The following is an 8,186-nucleotide window of genomic DNA, read 5'->3' as shown; positions in this document are numbered from 1 at the left end:
CTCCGGGCACCAAACTGGGCCTAGATTTGGGCCGAGCAGGCCCTACCCTCGCGCCGCCCGCCTGCGTTGCTCCGCCGCCAACAGCCGCTCTGCCGCGCCTCCTCCCACCCGACGCACGGGTTCCATGCCACCGCACCGGACCGCCGTCCGCCGAAGTTCACCGCCGCCCGCCGACGTCCCCACTCCCCAACAACACCATGGGTAGAGACATCCCTGCCACCGCCGGCACCGCACAGGCAAGGCCCGGTGGCGCACGCCGACGGCGGCAGCATGGGAGAGCAAGAAGGAGGCCTAGGGGTGGCCGGGGAGAGGGCGCGACAGGGAAGAGCAAGAAGAAGGCCCATATTGCTTTAGTGCCTGATACGTCCAAAACGTATCTACTTTCCCGAACACTTTTGCTATTGTTTTACCTCTAATTTGTGTATTTTGGATACAACTAACACGGACTAACGTTGTTTTCAGCAGAATTGCACTGGTGTCTCGTTTTTGTGCAGAAATTCGATTTTCAGGAAAAACCCCGGAAATAATCGCAATGGGCCTATTTTTACCGTGAAGATGAAGGGCCAAAAGGGCGAACCAGGGGGGGCCCGTGGCCCCCAGACCATAGGCCAGCGCGGCCTGGTGGGGGGTCGCGCCGCCCTATGGTCTGGGCGCCTCGGCGGCCCCCCGACGCTCTCCTTTCGACTACATATGCCTTTCGACCAAAAAACGCCAGGGGGTTCGACCATATTTCCAGAGACCATCCAGTACGCCGCCGCCATCGCGAAACTCCGCCTCGGGACCAGAAACTCCGTTCTGGCACTCCGCCGGGACGGGGAATTGGAGGGGATCTTCACCGCCATAACCACCGACGCCTCTCCATCGACCAGCCATGTTTCCCCCATCCATGTGTGAGTAATTCCCCGCTGTAGGCTGAAGGGGATGGTAGGGATTGGATGAGATTGATCATGTAATAGTCACAAGATTGTTAGGGCATGGTGCCTAGTATCCGTAGATGTTACTTTTATGATATTGTTGCAACTTGTTATGCTTAATGCTTGTCACTAGGGCCCGAGTGCCATGATCTCAGATCTGAACATGTTATTGTTTCATCATGATATGCATTGTTTTATGATCTTACCTGCAAGTTGTATACACACGTTGCTGTCCAAAACCCGAGGCCCCAAAGTGACAAGAATTGGGACAACCGGAGGGGAAGGCGGTGATGTGAGGATCACATGTGTTCACGGAGTGTTAATGCTTTGCTCCGGTACTCTATTAAAAGGAGTACCTTAATTTCCAGTAGTTTCCCTAGAGGCCCGGCTGCCACCGGCTGGTAGGACAAAAGATGTTGTGCAAGTTTCTCATTGCGAGCACGTACGACTATATATGGAACACATGCCTATTGATTGATTAGTACTTGGATACCGCTTTATTATTATCTGCAAATGCCCAACCATGATTGTTATATGAATTCTCTCATCCATGCAACGCCCATTCATCCATCCCTGTGCCTACAGTATTTTAATCCTGCTGTTTACTATAATCACTACTGCTGTCTTTATTTCACCGCTGCTGTTATTTCACTATTCCTACTGCTATAAAACTGTTGCTACTGATAAACTCTTGCGAGCAAGTCTGTTTCTAGGTGCAGCTGAATTGACAACTCCGCTGTTAAGGCTTACAAGTATTCTTTGTCTCCCCTTGTGTTGAATCAATAAATTGGGTAATACTTCCCTTGAAGACTGTTGCGATCCCCTATACTTGTTGGTCATCAAGACTATTTTCTGGCGCCGTTGCCGGGGAGCATAGCTTTATTTGCAAGTTCACTTGGATTGATATTGTTCGCTGCAAATTCTCCATCATGGGTAAACCTCGCGATACTAAAGTCGCCATATTACCATCCACTACAAGAAAAGGTACAACTCTGAGTACCTCCGCTGCTCTTGATTCACCATCTGTGATAAGTCAACTTGTTTCACCACCACAAACTTCACGTGTTGGTATTTCTGCTGAATCTGAAAATTCCTCTGATAATTTTGATGATGCTTCTACTGTGCTTGATAATACTGGTTCATTAGGTCCTTTTCTAGATGCTACAATTGCTAGGTCTAGACAAATTGAAAATACTGAAACTCCTAATGAAAATACTGTTACACCTGTTAATTCACCTGAGATTGATGATCTTGATGAAGATTATGTGGAACTTGATGATGATTTTATTGATAAATGCAATGCTACTACTAGTACAAGTAACCTTAAAAAGCTTATTGCACAACATGCTGTTAGATATAAACTGTCTCCTGATCCTAAATTTTCCACATCTCCTATAAACATTAAGGATAAAGATTATGACTTTTCTCTTGATTTATCTCACATATCTATTGTTGAGAAAACACCTTTTTGTGGTACTGAAAAAGAGAGTGGTGTAGAACATATGAATGAGCTTTCCACTTTAAGTAGCTTGTTTTCTGATGATGTTAAGATGCGTACTTATTTTGTTGCTAAGATTTTCCCATTCTCATTAAAGGATGATGCTAAGATTTGGTATAATAATTTGCCTCCTGATTCTATTGATAGTCCAAGTTTTTTGCTTGATGTTTTCTTTCGGAAATACTTTCCCGCTAGTGCTCAACATATGGCTCGCGAGAGAATTTATAGTTTTGATCAAGAAGATGGAGAGAAATTGCCTAAAGCTTGGGCAAGATTTTGCTCTCTTATTAGAGCTCGGCCTGGACATGATTTGGAAAAGCATGATTTACTTGATATATTTTATAGTGGACTAACCATTGAGTCTAGGGCATACCTGGATAGTTGTGCTGATTGTGTTTTCAGGAAAAGAACTCCGGACGAAGCTGAAGAATTATTGGCTAAGATAAGCAAAAATCATGATGATTGGTCTACACCTAAGCCAACTCCGACACCTATATTGAAGAAGAGGGGTATGATTGAATTAAATGATGAAGATATGAGGGAAGCCAAGAAATCTCTTATGGAGAAGGGTATTAAATCTGAAGATGTGAAGAATTTGCCTCCAATAGAAGACCTATGTAAGATAATCCCCCCTTCATCCACAATTGAGGTACATTCTCTTCAACGCTTTGATAGAGGAGATATTCCGTATTCAAAACCTCCTGATCAATGTTTAGATGAATTTGATAATTATATTGTTAAGCAAAATAATTTTAATATGAGAGTAGAGAATCATCTAATGGAAAATTCTCAAGCTATTGGTAAATTGCATGATATTGTGGAGAGAACCTCCAATGATGTTAAGATGCTTGTTAAACATTTTAATATGATTCAAACTCAAATTGATCAACTTACTAAAGTGCAAAATGACTTGTTAAAAAATACTCATGAAGAGAAACATGCTTATGAAGTAACAACTAGAGGCGGTGTTTCTACCCAGGATCTTTTATATCCTGAAGGGCACCCCAAAAGAATTGAACAAGATTCTCAACGAACTAAAGAAACTGATAGTCCTTCTAAGAAAAAGAAGAAGAAACATAAAGCTGTTGTAGAATCCTCTGAACCTGTTAATGATCCTAATAGTATTTCTATTTCTGATGCTGAAACTGAAAGTGGTAATGAACATGATGAAGATAATGATAAGAATGATACTCCTGATAAAGAAGAAATTGAAAAAGAACCTGAAAAGCATGCTAAAAATAAAAAGTACACTAAAGAAGATTTTATTACAAAGAAACATGGTAATGAAAGAGAACATTGGGTTCAAAAGCAAATGCCTTTTCCTGCTAAGAAACTGAAATCAAAGGAGGAGGAACATTATAATAAATTTTGTGATTGGATGAAACCTTTATTTTTGCAAATCCCTTTGACTGATGCTATTAAATTGCCTCCTTATTCAAAGTATATGAAAGATATTGTCTCTAACAAAAGGAAAATTCCTAATGAGGAGATTTCCACTATGCTCGCTAATTACTCTTTCAATGGTAAGGTTCCAAAGAAACTGGGAGACCCAGGTATACCGACTATTCCTTGTTCTATCAAGAATAATTATGTTAGAACTGGTCTATGTGATTTGGGAGCAGGAGTTAGTGTAATGCTTTTTTCTCTTTACAAGAGACTTGATTTAGATAAGTTGATACCAACTGATATATCTTTGCAAATGGATGGTAAATCTACTGCTGTTCCTGTTGGTGTATGTGAAGATGTTCCTGTTCAAGTTACTCAAAATTGCTTAATATTAACTGATTTTGTTGTGTTGGAAATGCCTGAAGATGATAATATGTCTATTATTCTTGGAAGACCCTTTCTTAATACTGCAGGGGCTGTTATTGATTGCAATAAAGGAAAAGTAACTTTCAATGTTGATGACAAGGAACACACTGTCTATTTTCACAAGAGGATTGATAAAGTATATGGAGTTAATACAATTTGTAATTTGAAAACTATCAAGGTGGGATCATTTGATTGTCCTATATATGAGCCTAAAGAAGAATATCAAACTCTTGTGATTGGATCCATATCAATTCAATATAAGGTAACATGATTGATTTGAGGTTTATTTCTTCTTATGTCATATAAAATTTATTTGGTAGCAAGACTTGATCAACCTTGTTAACAAGTATATTTTAATGCATAAGAGAGCTAAACAACATTTCTTTCTTTCTTTCTTCCTCCACTTGTTTTACTTGCTGTAGCACTTTTTGTTTTGCAATATGCTTTAGTTTTTTAAGATTTTGGAAATCATTTCCCTGCGCAGTAATAATTACTTTAACACCCAGAAATGTGCATTTTTCGAAGTTCTCAAAAATTTACAAAAATTATACTCGGTAGTCTTATTTTTCGAAGGGGCACACGGGAGCACTCGGGGATGACCGATGGGGCACCCCGGGGTGGCCCCCACAGGCCGGCGCGGCCAGCAAGGGGGGTGCGCCACCCTGTGGTGTGGGCCCCTCCTTGCCCCACTTTTTCACTTCTTCCTCCCATTCTCTTCTCTCTCCCGAAAAAACTCGTACTCACTTTCTCTCACTCGCGTTTCTGCTCAGGAACTATAGATTTCTCGATCTCTTTGCTCAGCCCAGATTTCTATCTGAAATTTGGCACATTTGCTCTCCGGTATGTGACTCCTTTGATTATCCAATTAGAATTTTGTTTGGTTGAGTATATCTTGAATATTTTGCTGTTGTAGGTAACATGTTTAGTGAGCTTGCATGCTTGTTCTAAGTGGTAGAAACTAGTTTTGATGCTGATGGCGTGTAACTCACACGTTCGTTGGGAACCCCAAGAGGAAGGTATGATGCGCACAGTAGCAAGTTTTCCCTCAGAAAGAAACCAAGGTTTAATCGAACCAGGAGGAGCCAAGAAGCACGTTGAAGGTTGATGGTGGCGAAATGTGATGCGGCGCAACACCGGGGATTCCGGCGCCAACGTGGAACCTGCACAACACAACCAAAGTACTTTGCCCCAACGAAACAGTGAGGTTGTCAATCTCACTGGCTTGCTGTAACAAAGGATTAACCGTATTGTGTGGAAGATGATTGTTTGCGAAGAAAACAGTAAAACAAGTATTGCAGTAGATTGTATGCTATGTAAAGAATAGGACCGGGGTCCACAGTTCACTAGAGGTGTCTCTCCCATAAGATTAAAGCATGTTGGGTGAACAAATTACAGTCGGGCAATTGACAAATAGAAAAGGGCATAACAATGCATATACATGATATGATAAATATAGTGAGATTTAATTGGGCATTACGACAAAGTACATAGACCGCCATCCAACTGCATCTATGCCTAAAAAGTCCACCTTCAAGTTATCATCCGAACCCCTTTCAGTATTAAGTTGCAAGCAACGGACAATTGCATTAAGTATGGTGCGTAATGTAATCAACAACTACATCCTTAGACATAGCATCAATGTTTTATCCCTAGTGGCAACAAGCACATCCACAACCTTAGAACTTTCCGTCACTCGTCCCGTGTATCAATGGAGGCATGAACCCACTATCGAGCATAAATACTCCCTCTTGGAGTTAAGAGCAAAAACTTGGCCAGAGCCTCTACTAATAACGGAGAGCATGCAAGATCATAAACAACACATAAATAATAGATTGATAATCACCATAACATAGTATTCTCTATCCATCGGATCCCGACAAACACAACATATAGTATTACAGATAGATGATCTTGATCATGTTAGGCAGCTCACAAGATCCAACAATGAAGCACAATTAGGAGAAGAAGACCATCTAGCTACTGCTATGTACCCATAGTCCAGGGGTGACCTACTCACTCATCACTCCGGAGGCGATCATGGCGATGAAGAGTCCTCCGGGAGATGATTCCCCTCTCCGGCAGGGTGCCGGAGAGCGATCTCCTGAATCCCCGAGATGGGATTCGCGGCGGCGGCGTGTCCGGAAGGTTTTCCGTATCGTGGCTCTCGGTGCGGGGGTTTCGCGACGGAGGCTTTAAGTAGGCGGAAGGGCAACGCGGGGGCCACACGAGGGCCCCACACACCAGGGCCGCGCGGCCAGGCCTAGGCCGCGCCGCCCTGTTGTGGCGGCGCCTCGTGGCCCCACTTCCTTCCCTCTTCACGCTTCCGGAAGCTTCGTGCAAAAATAGGACCCCGGGCGTTGATTTCGTCCAATTCCGAGAATATTTCCTTACTAGGATTTCGAAACCAAAAACAGCAGAAAACGACAGAACGGCTCTTCGGCATCTTGTTAATAGGTTAGTGCCGGAAAATGCGTAAACACGACATATAATGTGTATAAAACATGTAGATATCATCAATAATGTAGCATGGAACATAAGAAATTATCGATACGTCGGAGACGCATCAGCATCCCCAAGCTTAGTTCTGCTCGTCCCGAGCAGGTAAACGATAACAAGGATAATTTCTGGAGTGACATGCCATCATAATCTTGATCATACTATTGTAAACATATGTAATGAATGCAGCGATCAAAACAATGGTAATGACATGAGTAAACAAATGAATCATAAGGCAAAGACTTTTCATGAATAGCACTTTCAAGACAAGCATCAATAAGTCTTGCATAAGAGTTAACTCATAAAGCAATAAATCAAAGTAAAGGTATTGAAGCAACACAAAGGAAGATTAAGTTTGAGCGGTTGCTTTCAACTTATAACATGTATATCTCATGGATATTGTCAACATAGAGTAATATAACAAGTGCAATATGCAAGTATGTAGGAATCAATGCACAGTTCACACAAGTGTTTGCTTCTTGAGGTGGAGAGAGATAGGTAAACTGACTCAACAATAAAAGTAAAAGAAAGGTCCTTCAAAGAGGAAAGCATCGATTGTTGTATTTGTGCTAGAGCTTTTATTTTGAAAACATGAAACAATTTTGTCAACGGTAGTAATAAAGCATATGAGTTATGTAAATTATATCTTACAAGTTGCAAGCCTCATGCATAGTATACTAATAGTGCCCGCAACTTGTCCTACTTAGCTTGGACTACCGGATCTTCGCAATACACATGTTTCAACCAAGTGTCACAAAGGGGTACCTCCATGCCGCCTGTACAAAGGTCTAAGGAGAAAGCTCGCATTTTGGATTTCTCGCTTTTGATTATTCTCAACTTAGACATCCATACCGGGACAACATGGACAACAGATAGTGGACTCCTCTTTAATGCATAAGCATGTGACAACAATTATTATTCTCATATGAGATTGAGGATATATGTCCAAAACTGAAACTTCCACCATGATTCATGGCTTTAGTTAGCGGCCCAATGTTCTTCTCTAACAATATGCATGCTCCAACCATTAAGGTGGTAGATCTCTCTTACTTCAGACAAGACGGACATGCATAGCAACTCACATGATATTCAACAAAGAATAGTTGATGGCGTCCCCAGAAGCATGGTTATCGCACAACAAGTAACTTAATAAGAGATAAAGTGCATAAGTACATATTCAATACTACGATAGTTTTTAAGGCTATTTTGTCCCATGAGCTATATATTGCAAAGGTGAATGATGGAATTTTAAAGGTAGCACTCAAGCAATTTACTTTGGAATGGCGGAGAAATACCATGTAGTAGGTAGGTATGGTGGACACAAATGGCATAGTGGTTGGCTCTAGGATTTTGGATGCATGAGAAGTATTCCCTCTCGATACAAGGTTTAGGCTAGCAAGGTTATTTGAAGCAAACTCAAGGATGAACCGGTGCAGCAAAACTCACATAAAAGACATATTGTAAAC

The sequence above is a fragment of the Lolium rigidum genome, chromosome 2 (assembly GCF_022539505.1).
Source record: "Lolium rigidum isolate FL_2022 chromosome 2, APGP_CSIRO_Lrig_0.1, whole genome shotgun sequence".
NCBI classification, from domain to species: domain Eukaryota; kingdom Viridiplantae; phylum Streptophyta; class Magnoliopsida; order Poales; family Poaceae; genus Lolium; species Lolium rigidum.
The sequence above is the reverse complement of the archived record's forward strand: the minus strand, read 5'-3'. Positions refer to the sequence as shown.